The sequence below is a fragment of the Aythya ferina genome, assembly GCF_964211825.1.
Source record: "Aythya ferina genome assembly, chromosome: W".
Lineage (NCBI taxonomy): Eukaryota > Metazoa > Chordata > Aves > Anseriformes > Anatidae > Aythya > Aythya ferina.
Genome location: NC_140313.1, coordinates 17694280 through 17713703, shown reverse-complemented (window position 1 = coordinate 17713703; position 19424 = coordinate 17694280). Strand labels below are relative to the sequence as shown.

At 44.6% G+C, this 19424-nt stretch overlaps 1 protein-coding gene and 1 long non-coding RNA gene across 2 annotated transcripts in view; both read left to right on the top strand.

Annotated features, from left to right (window-relative positions):
- LOC311426489 (uncharacterized protein) overlaps nucleotides 1-19424 on the top strand; it is a gene marked incomplete at its 3' end in the record, with an annotated part of 324836 nt that overhangs the window by 135059 nt on the left and 170353 nt on the right. The gene's annotated exons all lie outside the window — the stretch shown is intronic.
- Nucleotides 8516-19424, top strand: part of LOC311426382 — a 281784-nt gene continuing 270875 nt past the window's right edge. Inside the window, exon 1 of the long non-coding RNA XR_014686690.1 lies at nucleotides 8516-11182. This is a non-coding gene — a long non-coding RNA (uncharacterized lncRNA). The remainder of the gene's footprint in view (nucleotides 11183-19424) is intronic.

Below are 19424 nucleotides of genomic sequence, written 5' to 3'. Positions count from 1 at the left end.
CGGGATCTTTGCTGTTTCAAAAATCCCTCAACAGCTAAAACATTCCTTTGCAAGATGCAAGAACTATATACATTAACCACTCTGTTTTTCTTAGACTTGTGGTTATATAAGGGTATGTAAGACAGAAGGTTACATTCATCATACCATGCATTGTTCCATACTGAGACGAATCAGATGAACATATTTCACAATCCCCCATCTCCTTTTTCATGGCATTGATTCGTGTTTTCCTTTCTAATCAAGTCAATACTTGCCGAATTGGTATCAATTGATATCAATTTTGGATCTTTGTTTGTTTTTATTATCATCAGGGAATGGGTTTTCTCTTTCCCTGGTTCTGGGTCAACAGATACCGCAGATATTTGCATTCCTTGTATAAACGAGTGTATTAGTCTGGTAATACAAGGTATTAAACATGGAATTATTAACAATCCTCCACATATCTCCAATACAACCATCCTTATTTTAGCAAACCAATCATCACCCATAAAGCCCCCTTCCATAATCCCCTTAGATCGATTCCATTCCAAGTTTGAACTGGGACATGTGCAATTTTCTTCATTTCTTTTACAAGTTCATTTACAGCTTTTCTTTCTGTTGTGGCTTAACCCAGGTGGCAACTAAACACCACACGGCCGTTCGCTCACCTCCCCCCCTCCCTCTCTCGGATGGGGGAGAAACGGGAAAGTGAAGCCTATGAGTTGAGATAAAGACAAGAAAATAATAACAACAATAATAATAATGACAATGACGATAATAGTACTACTACTAATAACGTGTACGAAATAAGTGATGCACAATGCAATTGCTCACCACCCGCTGTCTGATGCCCAGCCTAACCCTGAGCAGTCCGGCCCTCCTCCCAGCTCTTGCTGCACCCCAGCCTGCCCATTGGCAGGACAGAGTGAGAAGCTGAAAGGTCCTTGGCTTGGTGTAAGCACTGCTCTGCAACAATTAAAACATCAGCATCAGCACTCTTCTCATCCTAAGCCAAAACATAGCATTCTACCAGCTACTAGGAAGAAACACCTTCATCATCAGTCTCTAAACAGCAATTACTAAGGTTAAATTTTCCACAGACTTCTCCTTCTTGTGCTAGTAAATAATCCAAAGCTAAGCGATTTTGATACAAAGCAGTCCTCATCTTGGTATTTTGCTTTGCAATTAATCCAAGTGCATCTCTGGTTTTATTTACAACTATTTCTATTACAGCTTGTATCCTAATTATTCTATTAAGCATATATATTGGGGTCCTATAGCCCCAGGATCCGTTTTCTGCCCACGTAGCTGGATCATAATAGGCAAGACACCTTCAATCAAGGGGTTGGGCCCGCTTTCAGGATCGATTTGGGCTTGTGTTACCATTCAGCCTGTTGGGGTGATCCAGCTCCTGGAAAACGAATCACAATTTTATATGGGTTTAAAAAAAGAGGTTCTTATGTTATTTTCTCGGGACAACCTGACCTTAGTGTGGGAGAAGTCCGGTCGAGGCCCTCTCACTCGGCAGTCAAACCCATAGGGGTTGCCTCCCTCGGTAGACCATACACACCGCAGTGGAGGGTCCTGCCCCGGTCTTGCCTTCTCCCTTTCTTCTCTTCAGGCTTGTCCCCTTTATTTGGTATCCTTAATTCACGCAGAGCCTTGTTGCCAGAATATTAGTTCTTCTTTAGCTTGAGTTTCAGTTCCTCAGGAGCAGACTCAACCCTCCAAGTTTTAGTACTTACTGGTCCTTTTATTCTGGATGCGTGGGTCCAACCCCTTTCTGCTGTTCTCACAGCTGTTTCAGTAGTAAGTAAAACAAGGTACAGTCCCTCCCATCGGGGGTTCAGTGATTCTTCCCTCCAGGTGTTTATTAAGACCTTGTCTCTTGGTTCTATCTTATGAATAGCAAATCCTAAAGGTGGTGTTTGAGCCATCATTCCAATTTCTCTTAGCTCTTGTAATCTCCTTCCAATAGTAATTATATTTCTGGATGCTACGATCCTCAACTACATCGTTCCCTGGAGGCATCCCTGGCATACTATATTAACATTATGGCATACCATATAACATTTCATATGGTGATAATCCAGTCTCACTGTGTGGTTTAGTTCTTATGTTTAAAAGTGCCAATGGTAAGCATTTCGTTCAGGGCATTTGTGTCTTGATCGTTAATTTAGCCAATTGTTGTCTTATTGTTTGATTAAGTCTTTCTACTTTCACTGAGCTTTGTGGGTGCCATAGAGTATGGTATTCCCACTGAATACCTAATGATTAACATAATAATTTTATTATTGTGGTGGTTTTACCGTGCTGGGCAGCTAAACCCCACAACCGCTCTCTCACTCCCCCTCCTTTAGATAAGGAGGGGGAGAAGTAAAGCAAAGAACAACTCACGGGTTGAGATAAGGATAATTTAATTAAAGGGAAATAATTATAATAATTAAATAAAGACTACCATGAACTAAACAATTTAACTAAGGGGAAATAAAAGGGAAAGGGGAAAAAGGGAGGAAAACAAACAAACAAAATAAATGAAAGCTATATGGAAGTGCAGAGGAAAGAAATTACTCTCTACTTCCCACAAATGAGCGATGATTGACCACGTCCTTGAAGCAAGGCCTCAACGCACGCAGCCGGTGTTCGAGAGGAGGACCGACGTCTTCTCAACGAGAGCCCACCCCTCCCCTCTTCTTCCTGTTTCCACCTTTTATTGCTGAGTGTGACACCACATGGTATGGAATATCCCTTTGATTGGTTTAGGTCAGCTGCCCTAGTGATGTTTCTCTCCTCACTTTTTTGCCCACCCCCATAGGAGGGTTAGAGAAAGGCCCAATGCTGTGCCACTGCTGCTCAGCAGTAGACACAACACTGGTGTGATAACACTGCTGTTCCAGCTACAAGTACAGAGTACGGCACTGAATGGGCTGCTGCCGGGAAAGTTAACATTCCAGCCAGACCCAGTACAATTATTTTAGAAGTAAAGTGTGTGCCCTGATCAGAATAAATGTACTGGATTATCCCATATCTAGGTGTTATATATGGAGTGGTAATTCGTGTTGAGAAAATGGTTGATATTAATAAAGAAGGGGGAGATTTGGGAATGTGGCCATGGGGATTGGAAAGCCCCGTGGTTGAGATAACATTAGATTCTTAACGACGAGGCCATCAGGAATATAAAAGAGTTTAGAGGAAACAAAGAAGGGTGATTCAGGAGACTCCATGCAGTCTGGGGTTTCTTGTTCTCCAGCTGGTCTCTTGTTCTCCAGCCATTAAGGCATGGAAGTTTCTGGGTGTTTGCTGTTGTTACATTCAAAGTTGTTTGACCAATGAAAAGTTGTTTTGAAAAGTACTGCTATGGGGTGAAGGGTATAAGAGGGGAGCCTGCCCTCAAGATAAAAAAAAAAAAAAAAAAAAAAAAAAGCAACACAATGAAGTTATGTCATCAATTAAGAAGCAGAAATTGTTACCTTTTCTGATTGTACATATGTATAGGTGTATTTGGGTTTAGTATGTAAAGCAATGTTCTGTATATTTAGAATGTTCGATGTTCATGTGTGCGTGTTCGTGGAGTGTAGACTCCCCACACACCCAGTGCTGTTTACTTGCCTTTTATACTTTTTATGAATATTACTTTTATGAATATTACTAAATTCAGATTGAGTTGTATCATCATTTATAACAATATATAACAAGAAGACAATTTGTAGCTACTGCCAGAAATGTCAGCCAACAAAAAGGTCTGTGTTTTTCCCTGCTGAAATAACTGGCAAAACTTGCATTAACTACAGCAGTGCAGAACTAGAGGAGAAGGGCTGATCTGGAAAACACTTGGATTGGTCTTCTGAACCATGCAACCACTCCCTGGTGCCCAGCAGAGTCTGGAGCTGTATCTTGTATGAGTTTGCTGGTGGCCAAGTGTCCTATTGATGCCGTTTGTAGAAAGGATGACTTTATGAAGGCTATCAACTTTGGGGTTCAGTTCTTCTGTCATTCCTCTTTCCCTCACAGTTGATTAAAGGGAATCACTGTGTTCTTATCTGCAGCTTTGCCATACTTCAGAACTTCAGCTAGGTCCAGGGCTCAAGCTAGAACAACCGAATAGCAAGGGTGTTGGCGGGAAAAGGGAAAGACATTTGGCATTTCCATCTGAAGGTATCTCTGAACAGTTTACAGCAATGCATCACAGTACACAAGCACCTTGGGAAGCCAGGTCAGCTCCCACAAAACTAAAACTGCACTGTTTTTTGTATCTGAGTTATCTTTCCTCATATTGGCTTGTGTGTCTCTGCACCCCCCTGTAGGCTGCTGTGATAAATTAGTAGGGGTTTGTTCATTGTCCTTGAGAATTTAAAGAATCTACTGATGAGATAAGGTTTCACAACTCACGGCATTGTAACATGGGGACAAATGGGGAAGGGGGGTTGGGTGAACATCCTTGTTAAAACAAAGATTTTGTAAGATACCACCCACCCACCGCAAGACATCCTGTTTTGCCCCCACCTGAACACAAGCACAACGCATGATCACCGGAGGAAGAATAACGACCCCCAACAACAGACTGCGCAGTCTCAGGACAGGTCTCGACAAGTCGACAAATCGACAAGTCTCGACAAGTCAACAGGTCTCAACAGGTCTCGACAAGTCTCGACAAGCCGGAACTTCAATGCTATAAAACAGCGACACTGGAAAGGGGAAGTTGCGTGCCGTGGTGGAGCGGAGACTCCCCAGCCGCCCAGCGCTGTTTTGCTTGTGTCTGCTTACTTGATTAATAAAATAATTTCAATAGACCAGTAAATTGTGTGGTCTAACTTATAACAATTTGGTGCCGTGACTCGGATGAAGGCAATCTGATTGAAAGACCTTCGGAGGGGGCGCCCCGCTGATTTCAGCGGCCTTCGCTAGGACTATTTTCATTCAAATTCTTCACCGACGAACCCAAAATTAGACACAAGCAAATAAAACCGGTAAACCCCAGGCAACCTTTGTGCACGAAGCCCGAACGAAGACCCACGGGGTGGGTAAGTATAGGCCGGTGATCCGTTCGGTTGGGGTTGGGTATCCCGGAACACAACAAACGAGACGTCCAATTGCGGACGAAGCGAGTGTGGACCCCTCGGTAGTGCGGTTCCCACATCCCGCGAGGGACTGGGCCACGAAAAGGGGGAAGCGATCCGTGTGTGTGTGTGAAGGTGTTCTGGAAGATGGGACAGAAGAAGAGTAAGCCTTCTGGTCCCATGGGTGGGGTAACGTCTGATGTTAGGTTACCCTGGCATTAATGATTAAAAATTGGGAGGATTCCCCTTTTAGGCTGGGAAGGAATAAAGTAAAAATAATACATTATTGTGTTGAAGTTTGGGGTGGTAAACAGATTCGAGGAGACCACCTTTACTGACCTGTATTTGGGTCTTTTGAAGATTGGGTTTGTCAGGTCTAAATATTTATGTAAACTCAAAGTAACCCTTTAGTCTGGAAGAAAGTAAGTATGCACACCTCTGGATAAATTCAGATACGAAGACGCATCTATATCCTCTAAAAGAAAAAGGAGGGCGGGATAAAAAGAGAAAGGACTTAGAAGTCCCGACACCGCCCCCGCCCTATATTCCACCGCCCGCACCAACGGCTCCCGTCCTTAATGGACTCCCCGAATTAGCTAATCCAGGAGAATTGGAATCGGATCTTTAAACACAGGGGCCGGTAACCAGAAGCAGGGCAAGAAATCAGAAATCTGCTTTATGGGAGGGATTATATCCCCTACGAGAAATAGCGATGGGGAGACCCCAGTCAGGAATGGAATATGTGGCCATCCCCATTAACTCCGGGGATGTCCGAGATTTTAAGAAAAGGACAGGAGGAGGGTAAGTGAGCTTTAATGGCAACTGGCATAATATTTGCAGCTGCTGAGGAATAATTCTAACTGGAATAATAACTGTACATTGTATATTGTATATATAAAAGCCCGGGCATTTTTGTTAAAGTATTCTTTTATACATATGTTAATATGTAAATATGTAAATATAAGAACTGCCATTGAGGTGTATGTCTAAGGGAACAAAATTTGCCCAGGCATATTATCGGCTCATCAGGTTTAAATGTCCTCAGTGTAATTGTCAACAGGCAGTTAATTTACAGTGGTCTGATTTTACTTGTGTATCTATATATTGTGGATTTTGGAGGGATTGGGATTGACTAGTAAAGAGCTTCTAGGAAAACAGTAGAATATTAACCACTGTAGATTACAATAGGAAAGTTCAAAGCAAAGAAATCCCGAGGAAAAGCCCTCTAGGATGTATACTAACACATTGGAGGGATATAGTGGGGTGAGAGGGTACAGAAAGTAAAAGAACTCTTATCAAATATTGTAATCAATGGTGGCCACTTTATAAACTAGAGGATGGAGCGGAGTGGCCCCTAAATGGAACTATTAATTATAACACCATATTACAGTCAATGTTGTTTTTGTGGAAAGAAGGAAAATGGGATGAAATATGGTATATTGATTGATATGTTTCAGTATCTTGGAGGGAAAAGGTATGGAATTAAGTTGGACCCTGACTGAGCCTTTGGTGCTGGTATTAGAAAAGTACGGGCTGGAGAAAGATAAATGAAGTGTTAAAAGAGTTGCTGAAGGTGTTAAAGGTGTGGCATGTAATATTTAACAGAGCTGTTTGAAATTGAACGAGCAGGGAAAGGTGATGTAGGCATTATCTAAGTAACAGTCTAGAAGTTTTGGGATATTTGCATATTTGCTGTCGTGTTTGGTCAGTTTCCCAAGCATCGGGGAGGGGGGAACAGCCTGCTCCACCAGGGGCCTCTCCAGCGGCCACAGGGGGGCTTCGGCTCCAGCGCCTGGAGCGCCTCCTCCCCCTCCTTCTGCACTGACTTTGGTGTCTGCGGGGAGGTTTCTCGCTCTCCCAACTGCTGTTGAGCAGCAGGTTTTTGTTTGTTTCTTTGTTTGTTTGTTTTCGTGGATGTGCTCTCACAGAGGCACGGACTGTATTGCTCATGGCTTGGCTCTGGGCAGCAGTGGGCCCCTTTGGGGCCAGATGAAATTGTCTCTTATCTACCACAGGGAGGTTTCTGGGTTTTTCTCACGGGGGCTGCCACTGCAGTTTCCCACTCCCACACCCCTCACACCCCCCGAACCTTGCCATCAAACCCAATACACTGGGGCAGTTAAGTCATTACTGACTTGTAAAGCATCAGGGATTAAATGAACTAATGAAACCCTAAATGTGATGGGGGTAGAAGGGGCTGGGATAACAGTGCCACTTTTGGGGAATACTAAGCTGAGACCAGGGGATAAAATGATCACTGGGCAATTATTGTATGTATCCAAGGCAGATACTAACTTGTTGGGAAGGGATTTGATGATTAAATTGGGCATTCAAATAGTAAATTGTTAGACTGGAATAACAGTGTTATGAATGGAGTGCTCTCTGGCCCTGAGAGCAAACATACGTGTATATTCACCTCTGACTGGAAAGACCCTGAAATGGGGGCGGAAGCAACAATATAGGTGGACAATTTTACCTCAGGGGTTTACAGGGCCACCTATCTATTTGGGTAAATTCTAAAAAAAAAAAAAAAAAAGATTTTGAAGCAATTACAACCTCCCAAGAAGGTATTAATGTTACAAATATGTGGATCATTTTAAGGAAAATCAATACTCCCTGATGGGAGAGAAATGCTGAATAAAGTGATAATGAGGCAAATATTATCTGTTTTACATCAGAAGAGTCATTGGGAGGTGCAAGCAATGTGTGATGTTGTTCTAAGAAAGCATGTCTATGTAGGAATATACACTTTAGGAAAGCACACATGCAGAGGATGTACTATATGTCAAAGGGTAAATAAAAAGGTCTTCTGTAACCTATCTAGAGGGGGACAGGAGCCAGGGCTTTGACCTTTCCAAAGTATACAGGTAGACTTTACTGAGTTACTTGTTTGTCCTAATTGACCACGTGACTGAATGGGTGTAAAGCTTTACTGCAAGGATTAAAGCAGGCCTTAGAGATTGAGTGGGATTTTCACAGCCCCTGCCACCCCTCCTCTTCTGGGAAGGTAGAGCGAATGAATGGTGAAATTAAGAAACAACTAACAAAACTTATGCTGGAAACTAAGGCTTCTTGGGTAAAATGCTTACCCCTTGCACTGTTAAACATATGGACGCAGCCCAGAACTGATGTAGGAATTTCTCCTTTTGAAATGCTATATGGTATGCCCTATGATTTGGAATTGCCACTTGATCACCCTCAATTCTAATTAAGACTTGGAAAAAGACTTTTTTTTTTTTTTTTAACACCACGATGGGGAAGGCCCCTATGTTGTTTTGCTTACTACAGAAACAGCCGTCCGCACTGCGGAGAAAGGATGGACACATGCCAGCCATGTTAAAGGACCCATCTGTGATGAGAAGTGGGAGATCACTCCAGGAAACAAAGACCTGGAGCTCACATTGCGACGAACTCGATAGGTACCGTGGGTTAAGGTAGAGGCTCTCCCCTGAAGAACACTACTGCTGCCGAGAAGAACTAAAACCTCATAGTTGGCTGCAACCCAACTGACGAGTGAGGCAGAGGAGTGAATAAGTGGGGAAAGAAATGGGCCTCAGCCATTCCTATCGGTATTTGGGGGTTCTCACAGTGATTTCATCCTGCATAGCGACTCAACACCACCCCCACCAACCTTTTAAATGGACTTTAAGTCGATTCGAAGATCAACAGGTTATTGCAACCCAGATAACATCGGGGGGGCCAAGCTTTACTTCTACACTATTGTAGTGGGTTTACGTGGCAAGGTTTTGGTAGCAGGGGGACATAGGGGTGGTTTCTATGAGAAAGACCTAGAAGCTGCCCCGTGTTTGGGAAGGGCCCCGTTGTTTTCCAGATCTGAGCCAATAAGCGATGTTGTTTGCGCCTCTGTGAGAGCATATTTAAGACAGGGAAAAAAACGCTGCGACACACAGCATCCGGGAGTGTGAAACAGCCTGCAGGTGCCAAGGTCAGTGTAGAAGGAGGGGGAGAGGTGCTCCAGGCGCCGGAGCAGAAGTCCCCTGCGGCCTGTGGTGAGGACCATGGTGAAGCAGGATGTCCCCCTGCAGCCCATGGAGTACCACGGTGGAGCAGGGTTCCATGCTGCAGCCCATGGAGGAGACCACGGTGGAGCAGGTGGCCCTGCACCGACGGAGGCTGCCACCTGTGGAAGACCCCTGCCAGAGCAGATTCCGGGCCGGACCTGTAGCCCGTGGAGAGGAGCCCACGCAGGAGCAGGTGATCTGGCAGGAGCTGCTGCCCGTAGGGGACCCAGGTTGGAGCAGTTTTCTCCTGAGGGATGGACCCCGTGGTACGGACCCATATCTGGAGCAGTTCTGGAAGAGCTGCTGCCTGTGGGAAGCCCATGCTGGATCAGTTCATCAAGGACTGCATCCCGTGGGTGGGACCCCACAGCACAGGGGACGAGAGTGACCGAGAAGGAGCGGCAGAGAAGAAGTGCTGTAGACTGACCATAACCCCCATTCCCCCGTTCCCCTGCGCCGCTCGGGGGGAGGAGGTGGAAGAGGGTGGATGGGGGGGAAGGTGCTTTTGGTTTGATTTTTTCCTTTTTCTCACTTCTCTCGCTTGTTAGTTGTAGGCAATAAATCTTACTATCTCCTTATGCCGAGTCTGTTTTGCCTGTTACAATAATTATTGCGTGATTTTCTCGTCCTTATCTCAATCCTTGAGCCCTTTTCACATATTTTCTCCCCATTCCTCTTTGAGGAGGGGGAGTGAGAGAGCGGCTGTGGTGGAGCTCGGCTGCCCACTCGAGCGGAACCACGACAACTATGTCAGCTGATCTCGAGGCCCCGATGCTGGGAATATATGGGATTTTATTTCTGCCCAAGTTCTAACCCGGGAAAGGGGTACTGTAAATGCCTGAACGTGTATTATTGTGCATACCAGGGGTGTGAAACCATTGCTACAGACTGGACACTCGGGGCTGGTCGGGATAAATTCTTACAAGTGGAATATGGGCTGCAAGGTTGTAACCAACAATTGGATCCTTGTTACAGGTGGCGAGGGCATGGTATAGGGTATACAGGAACCTTCCACGGAAATAAAGAAATTTGCAAGGTTCTATATATAAATATAACAAACTCGGACTATACTAGCTGGGTACTAGGAAACATGTCAGATTTTACGAACACGGAACAGATAAGGGAGGACTCATACTAATAAAGAAGGAAAAACCCGAGACTTCCAAGGTAGTCAGGCCTAATAAAGAGTTAATAGGGGAAGGTTTGGTTGTCCAGACTGTAAAGATACCTGGGACTGCCCAACCTACTACAGTGTTTTCTAATAAGTTGACAGAGTTATCCTTTCCCACACTGCTTCCAAGCATTGTGAAAAAAGACAGGGGTTGTACCCGAGGAGATAACTGAAGGGTGCTGGCTATGTGTAAGTGTTAAGCCCCCATATTCAAATTCTTCCAAGTGCAGTTGGGGTCAGGAAATCGGGATAACTTTGACCCAAGTTACGGGAAAAGGTAGATGTATCGGCACAGTTCCAAGAGATAAAAATGATCTGTGCCATGCCACTGAAAATAAATAAATAAATAAATAAAAAATGTACCAAACACACAAATGGTTAATTCCTGCAAATAACACTAGGTGGGTATGTTCATTGTTGGGAGTCACTCCTTGCCTATCTTTAAAATTGTTTAACACATCTCATGATTTTTGTGTACAGGTGGTCATTGTACCAAGGATTCTATACCACACTGAAGAGTATATGTATACCCATCACACAGTGGCTGAATACCATCTGGTAAAGATCATACTGGGGTGGTAAGAGATACAATGACTAAATTGCGGGAAGGATTAGAAAAACGCAAAAGGGAAAATGAGGCTCGTCAGAATTGGTATGAATCCTGGTTTAATTACTCACCTTGGCTTACTACCCTGCTATCAACCATAGCAGGGCCCCCCCTTGTTGTTACTTATATTAGCACTGACTTTTGGACCATGTATATTCAATCAAGTAATCGCAATTGTGAAAAGTCGATTAGAAGCTGCTCATTTTATGCTTGTGCGTGCTAAGTATGAATCTCTTGAGCAGGAGGAGGACGACGCAGAAACTTTGATGCTCAGCAAGCAGATATTGCAAAAATTCAATGAACAAAATATGTTAGAAAAAGAAAAAGGAGGGATTGTGATGAATTAGTAGGGGTTTGTTCATTGTCCTTGAGAATTTAAAGAATCTACTGATGAGATAAGGTTTCACAACTCACGGCATTGTAACATGGGGACAAATGGGGACAAGTCAACAGGTCTCAACAGGTCTCGACAAGTCTCGACAAGCCGGAACTTCAATGCTATAAAACAGCGACACTGGAAAGGAGAAGTTGCGTGCCGTGGTGGAGCGGAGACTCCCCAGCCGCCCAGCGCTGTTTTGCTTGTGTCTGCTTACTTGATTAATAAAATAATTTCAATAGACCAGTAAATTGTGTGGTCTAACTTATAACAGCTGCCAGGTGGAAATCCCTGAGGTCCAGAGACTGAAGCTTTGACTAACTCGGTCACAGCCAGAATTTCCCTCTAGAGACCTTCATCATTTCCTACGTCTATGATACAAACAGGAAACCAAAACCTTTGCTGCTCCCTGCCTTGCTTGGATTCCAAGCTTATGTTAGATGACTTGGGTGTGCAGGCTGCGCCCCACCCTTGGTGTTTCCCACAAGGTCATCTTTTGGGAGGAGAGTTTGAATGGTCCCTACTGCTAGTCACCCAAAGGATAACAGCTGTTGGTGTCATTAAAGAAACTAATAACACCACTAATTTTATAGAGGAGCATATTCCATGGTGGATGGAATGAAATTAGAGTTAGACGGTATCTTTGGTAATATTGGTTCCATGAGTACAAAAGAAAGCAGTTCACCAGCAGTGATTTATAAAACACATTTCCAAAGGTAAATTATTGTGTACAAAAATGCAAAAAGGCCAATTGCAGTAGCAATCCCCTGAGTAGTTCTAATGGGGTTTCAGGCAGGAAAGCCAACTAGACTGGGCTGATTCCATGACCTGCGCTGGTTGTAAAGCAAAGTCAGGAAAGAGCACCTAAGAGCCTGGCTTACCTGGTGCACCGTTGCTTTCCATATCTACTCTCCTTCAACAAATATTAATTTCAGCAAAGTCCAATCACCACTGTGAGAAACAAAGTTGTGTTTTTGCAATAGAAGGTGTTTTTGCAGTGGAAAATTCCACTAACCTTGCATATTCAAAAGTGATTGTGCAGCATAGCAGTGGGGAGTATGTTAAGCAGATAAGGGGAAGGTCCCACTGTCCCAAAATATGGAGGATAGCTAAGGAAAACAGGATGAGCAGTACGAAATCAGTAAAAACAAAAATCACAGGCCCTCTAGTCATGAGAGAAGAAGGAAAAGGGGAAATTAACAGTTGGTCAAATCAAATTGTACATATATGATATAGAAGTGCGTCAAGTAGGTTGTGAACCTGTAGTACTCAGCCAATGAAGAACTGGGGGAGAGGAGTCGGGTGTTATATATGGAGTGGTAATTCGTGTCGAGAAAACGGTTGATATTAATAAAGAAGGGAGAAATGTGGGAGTGTGGCCATGGGGATCGGAAAGCCCCATGGTTGATGATAACATTAGACTCTTAACGACGAGGCCATCAGGAATATAAAAGAGTTTAGAGGGAACAAAGAAGGGTGATTCAGGAGACTCCATGCAGTCTCCAGTTTCTTGTTCTCCAGCCATTAAGGCATGGAAGTTTCTGGGTGTTTGTTTTTGTTATATTCAAAGTTGTTTGACCAATGAAAAGTTGTTTTGAAAAGAACTGCTGTGGAGAGAAGGGTATAAGAGGGGAGCCTGCCCTCAAGATAAAAAAAAAAAAAAAAAAGCAACACAATGAAGTTATGTCATCAATAAAGAAGCAGGAAAAAGGAATGAAAAGGAACAGGCTAGCAGGACGGAGACCAGGATGGGAACAGGCACTTTGATTGCCTCATGAAGATAGGTTTGGCCAAACTCAGCAAACTGCTCAGAGAAGCTCGTACAGAAAGTCGCTGGAAATGGCACACTGGAGCTGGAGAGAAGCTCGAGCTGAGAGAAGCAGACCCACGCACACAACTGCCCCTCGCTGGTAAGCAGTTGTGCATTATGGGGAATCATATGTCCTTAGAAACAAAGACTGTCCTGGTAACCTTGCAGCTTGTTCTCCTTATTAACAATCGGACAGTTTATGATCCTGAAACATGGGACCAAATTGAGGTCAAGGTGTGGTACTCTGCAACTAAAAACGACAAGGTTGCAGTGGGATTGTGTGGTGTAATTGCCTGAAGTAACTAGGAAAATTAAACTAACATTCACATTTTATGGAAAATGTACAGCATTGAAGAGGCTTTCAGGGTAGGGCATAGCTGCATTACCTGAGCGTTCCCTAGGCTTCCAACCTTAGATGCTATCGTGCTGGGGAAACCTGGTGTGCTAGCTCTAAGGAACAGTATGGAGCGTAGAGTGGAGTGGAGACACCACGGCTAGGCTCTGTAACCAGGTGGGGACTCTATTGTTCTTGTGCACACTGAGACCGATAAGCTGCACTTTTTGCTACCCTGAGCCAAGGACCTGTCACGTTTTGACAGATGCTGTACCCTAGTGTACTTTTGCTCATTATAATATCATTATAATACCAAAACACACCTCCATCCCAAAAGCTACCCGCCTCCAAGGTGCGACCACCCCTCACTGAGCATGCTCTCTGAATTTCTCGGAGCCTATTACTTTAAACAAAGACGGGAGAACTTTTCACCAATCACAACTAAGATATGCTTGACTAGAGCCACTCAAGCTCCACCTAAAAGATAGAAAATAATATAAATTGGCCTAAGAGAGAGGGGATGTTAGGGAAGATACCATCCTGAGGGAATACAACATCCTTAGGACTTCCTGACTCCTGGGACCAGTCGACGGGCTGAGCCTCTCTTCCCCCCCCCCCCCCCATTGGGATGCCTTTGGGTGAGATTAGAACACTTGGTTATAAATCTTTCTAGAGTCTTTGATCCTTTTAATGTGTTAGTTTCTAGGCTGCGCACCTGCAACACCTGTGTATTTCATGTATGCTAGCTTGCTTTTGCAGACAGTCACTATTGTCAGCAATCCAAAGAACCTGTGTACCTGTTGTTGTAATAAATCACACTTGGTTGCATTGTCATAGCTCTCATTAAGTGCGACTAGGGTAAGGGTGGTTATACGTTATTGGTGAATCCGTGACCGTGATAGTTCAGTGTTCTGAATCCAACCAGACCCCTAATGGTTAATGCGTTATTGCTGAATCCGACTGGACGACTGTGGTGGTTTTACTCAGGTGGGCAGCCGAGCTCCACCACAACCGCTCTCTCACTCCCCCTCTCCTCAAAGAGGAAGGGGGAGAAAATACAACACAGAGAACTCGAGGTTTGAGATGAGAAAGGTTTAATTAAAGGGAAAGGGAATGAGGAGAAAAAAAGAAACAAAAGAAACAATAAGTCCGCGCGGAAGCACAGAGAGAGGGAAAAAATTATTCTCTACTTCCCATCAACGAGCGATGTTCAGCCACGTCCTGGGAAGCAGGGCCTCAAAACGCGTAGTGATTGTTCAGGAGGAACAGCCCCCTCCCCCCACGAGAGCCCCCCTTTTTATTGCTGAGTGTGACATCAGGTGTTATGGAACATCCCTTTGGTTGGTTTAGGTCAGCTGCCCCAGCAATGTCCCCTCCCCATCACTTGCCCACCCCCAGCCTGCTGGCTCTTGGGGGCTTGGAAGGAGTCCTGATGCTGTGCCAGCACTCTGCAGCAATAGACACAACACTGGAGTGATATCAGTGCTGTTCCAGCTACGAGTACAGAGCACAGCACTGTGTGGGCTGCTGCAGGGAAAGTTGACTCCAGCTTAGACAGACCCAACACAACCCCTAACGGTTAATGCGTTATTGGTGAAATCTGTGATTGTGATAGTTCAGTACCCTGAATCAGACCGGGCCCATAACGGTTAATCAGCTACACCCCTTAAAGTGACAGATTGCTCGGCACGTGACGAGCAGTCTCTGAGGCCTTAAAGAGCCATGTGGGGCCACAATCACAAACATGTGGTTTGCCAGACAGTGAGGGAGCTGCGGGCTCCTTTACTGATCCGACTGCTACGCCATCGGCCCCTCTGCTGCTACAGCCATCAAAGGCTTTTGCTGTTACGCCCCCTGGTGACCTGGACGTGCCTTATGACCCAGGCCCTATTGGCCTTGAAAAGGACACTGATATGTTTTTCTTCGATCCGGGAATATTAGGATATGTAAGGCCTGAAGACCAAGTTGTTTGACAACTTAAAGCAAGACATATTGTTAAGGAGGAATGGAAAATGGAGACTGTTAAGTCATGGAACTTAAAGGATTGTTTGTTACCTTTCCTGATTGTACATATGTATAGGCATACTCAGGTTTAGTATGTAAAAGCAGTGTTCTGTATGTTTAGAATGTTTGATGTTTGTGTGTGCCTGTTGATGGAGCGTAGACTCCCCGCGCACCCAGCGCTGTTTACTTGCCTTTTATACCTTTTATAAATATTCCTTTTATAAATATTACTAAATTCAGATTGAGTTGAGACTTCATTTATAACACAGGTAATAGGGAATATAAGGTTATGATAAACTTTTACTGTGTGCTCCTGGTTGCAGGATGCCCACCATTGCAATCGCAAATAAAATAGCTTCACAGAAGGTCCTGTCTGAAGAAAATTATTGAGATTTTTCTCACAGTTTGGGGGCTCGTCTGGGATCTTGTCACCTACCAGAGAGTTCTTTCCACCACAGACAGGAAGGTGCACCCCACTGATTTCAGCGGTCCCTGTGGGTGGTGGGTTGTCTTGGTATGGCTGGCAAAGGACCGAGACTGTTAATCTGAAGACAGGCTCTGCGAAGCAGTGGGGAGAAGGGATGCCAGCACTGACACAGCACCGACACAGCACAGACAGCCCAGACACAGTACAGGCACAGGGATAACTGCTGATAACCCGGACCTGGAATTCTGTGCACGGACCTAGGTAAGGGAAACTTTACTGTATATTGCCTCGGTGTGGGTTCAGGGAGACTCTTACGTGGAGTGTGAGTGAGACACACTTTTAGTGTGAAGCGAGTGTAGAGTCCCGATCCGCAGTACCATAGTCTCGTGGGGGGCGCGGCCGGAGACTTACGAAGCGAAAGATAGACGAGCGAAAGAGAGGCTCAGGGGTTTGGGCCCTTAGGTGTATGGTACCCCGAGCACGGTGAGGTGCTCGGCAGTACAACCCACCTCTGTCCTATTCCTAGGTGAAGGCGTGTGGTACCCTGTGGGTGGTAAAGTCCACAGCAGCACATTAGGAAGAGATGGGGATTAAGGGTTTCAAGAGTCAGCAGGGAATGATTCAGCGGGCAGCTATGCAAGAATGGGAAAGAACTAACACCCCCCTTCCAGACCAAGAGTAATTCCAATAGAGCAGAAATATTTGCTTATCTAACTGGGATAATAACAACCCACAACACAGAAATCATATGAGAGACTTGGGGCCAGAATGAGAAAGTACTCGGGGATGAATCGTGAGGACCTGGTAGCCCAAGGGCTCTTGAAAGTTCATCTTATGATTAAAGCCTGGCCAAATACACAAAAAAAGCTCCAGAAGGTGGAGTGAATGGTATAGGTAGTATGAAGGTGTATGCCAGGAGGGGAGATGAAAAGGAGAGAGTGAAACAAATGGTATTCATGGCATACTGGGTAGTGAGGCAGAGGGCTGGAGATAGAGGGACTTTCAGGAGGAGTTGGGCCCAGGACAGAAAGGAGAGGAAGAGAGATGAAGGAATGGCAAGCAAGGAAAGCTACCTGTGTTGCAGCCTGAATCCTAACAGGGACTAACTTGTTAGGAAAGGATTTGATAATGAAATTGGGCATTCAAATAGTAAATTGTTAGGCTGGAATAACGGTGTTCTTAATGGAGTGCTCTCAGACCCTGAGAGCAAAGATATATTTGCCTTTGAGTGGAAAGAACCTGAAATGGGGTGGAAGCAACAATATAGATAAACAATTTTACCTCAGGGCTTTACAGGGCCACCAATTTATTTGGGCAAGTTCTAGAACAAATTTTGGAGCAATTCCAACCTCCCAAGGAGGTGTTACTGTCACAATATGTGGATGATCTTTTATTGTCAGGACAGGAGAAAACATCTGTGAAGGAAGCCATTAACAAGCCATTTGACTTTCTGGGAAAACAGGGATTGAAAGTATTGGAAAATAAATTAAAATTCATAGAAAGAGAAGTCAGGTATTTAGGGTATCTAGTGTCTGAGGGGGAATGAAGAATAAATACAGAGGGGATTCAGGGAATTGTTGAGCTACCCTTACCCAAAACTAAAAAGAACTAAAAAGATTTAAGAGAGAGGTTTTTAAGGAATTAGGAGTCACAAAGTCCAAAGTAAAATAGATACTCCCTGAAGGGAGAGAAATGCTGAAGAAAGTGCTAATGAGGCAAATATTAGCTGTTTTACATGAAGAAGGTCATTGGGGAATTCAAGCAATGTGTGACACTGTGTTATGGAAATATGTATGTGTAGGAATATATATATATGCTCTGGCTGAACGAGTACGCAGGAGTTGTGTAGTATGTCAAAAGGTAAATAGGAAAATTATCCACAGTCAGCCCAAAGGGGGCGAGAACCAGGAATTCAACGCTTCCAAAATGTACAGGTAGATTTAAATATTTATTAGTCTCAGTAGATCATTTGTCAGGGTGGGTGGAAGCTTTCCCTTCAGTATCTGCTGCTGCGAACATGGTAACTAAAATAATTCTAGAACAAATAACTACCAGGTATGGAATTGTTGAAAATACCAACTCTGATCGAGGAAATCACTTTATGTCAGAAATATTGCAAGGGCTAATATGGACTCTAGGAATCAAGTGGAAACTTCACACTCCTTGGCATCCTTCCTCTTCTGCAAGGGTGGAGAGGATCAGACAGTAAGGAAGCAATTGACTAAGTTCTGGAAACTCGGCTTCCCCAAACAAAGCGCTTACCTTTGGCACTTCTCTGAATTCAAACTGCACCAAGAAACGATGTGGGAGTTTCACCATGTGAAATATTATTTGGATTGCTGTACAAAGGGAATGAATTACCTCAATTTGAGACAAAAGATGCTTTTCTTAAGAACTATATACTCAGGCTGTCGTCCTCTTTGTCATCTCTCAGGACCCGTGGACCGTTAGCTCAAACCCACCCTCGGTAGCCCTGATCCATCCATTCCGAGAAGGAGATTGGGTTCTGATGTGAACATTGAGAGAATCGAAACTGCAACCTGAGTGGGACGGACTGTTCCAAGTGCTCCTGACTACTGAGACAACAGTAAGAACGGCTGAGAAAGGGTGGACTCATACCTGGGTAAAAGCATCAGTTAACCCTGATACCTGAGAGACTGCATTAACAAAGACTTTTAAGGTTAAAACTGTTAAATTTATCTGTTGTAGACCTTTAACTTCTCCTTCGAAGGACTCTTAATGAATTAATGAGTACAAGGGATTGAATTTCACAGAATTAGAGTGTTTCCAGGGAACACTCCCTGGAAGTGGGAGAAAAACAAGGGGGTGGTATTAAATCCCTGTTGCAAAGCGCCTGAAGCCCCACCGCCCGCCCTGCTGTCAGCTCCGGGCACCCGCCCACCTGCCCTGCCGCTAGCTGCTGCGTTTCTCCCATTTGAGCGCCTGCCTGCACGCATCGGGCGCTGCCATGTTCCACCTGCTGCTGCGACCAGGCCCGCCGCCCCACGGGCCCCTGCTCGCCGCCGCCACTGACGCTTTCCCCCCGCCACCCCCCTCCCTCAGGCCGGTCCCCCACTCAGCCTGCCGGCCCTTCTGCTGGTGTTACGGACCGCCACCGGCAACTCGGCCAAGGATGTGGGTGGATCCCCTGAAAAGGCGGCCACAGATCTCAGCAGCGAAAACAAGAAACTCAATAAATCCTAGCAGCTGAAAAAAGTTTTCAAAGAGTGTGGTGCTGTAGGGGTTTCATTCCATGTTGGAATTTCATTAGTATTTCTAGGAATCTTCTACCTGGCTGTATCAAGTGGTGTGGGAATGACCGTAATGTATTGCTGTTAGGACGATCAAGTACATCTTTGACCGGATTGTTTGTTTTGCTGAGGATAATTGATGCCGATTATAATGGACAAAAAAAAAAAAAAAAAAAAAAAAAGAGAGAGATGCGCCAAAAGAAAATGAAAAACCTAGTACCTTTGAATATTGTATCAGACTCGCAGTATGCTATAGGTGTCACTCAGCACATTGAGAGGGAACATTTGAGACATATCCCAAAGGAAAACTTGTTTCTAAAATTCAAGGAGCTGTTATTTTTGGTAGAGCAGCGAGTGAACCTGTATTGTATTATTCACATGCAGAG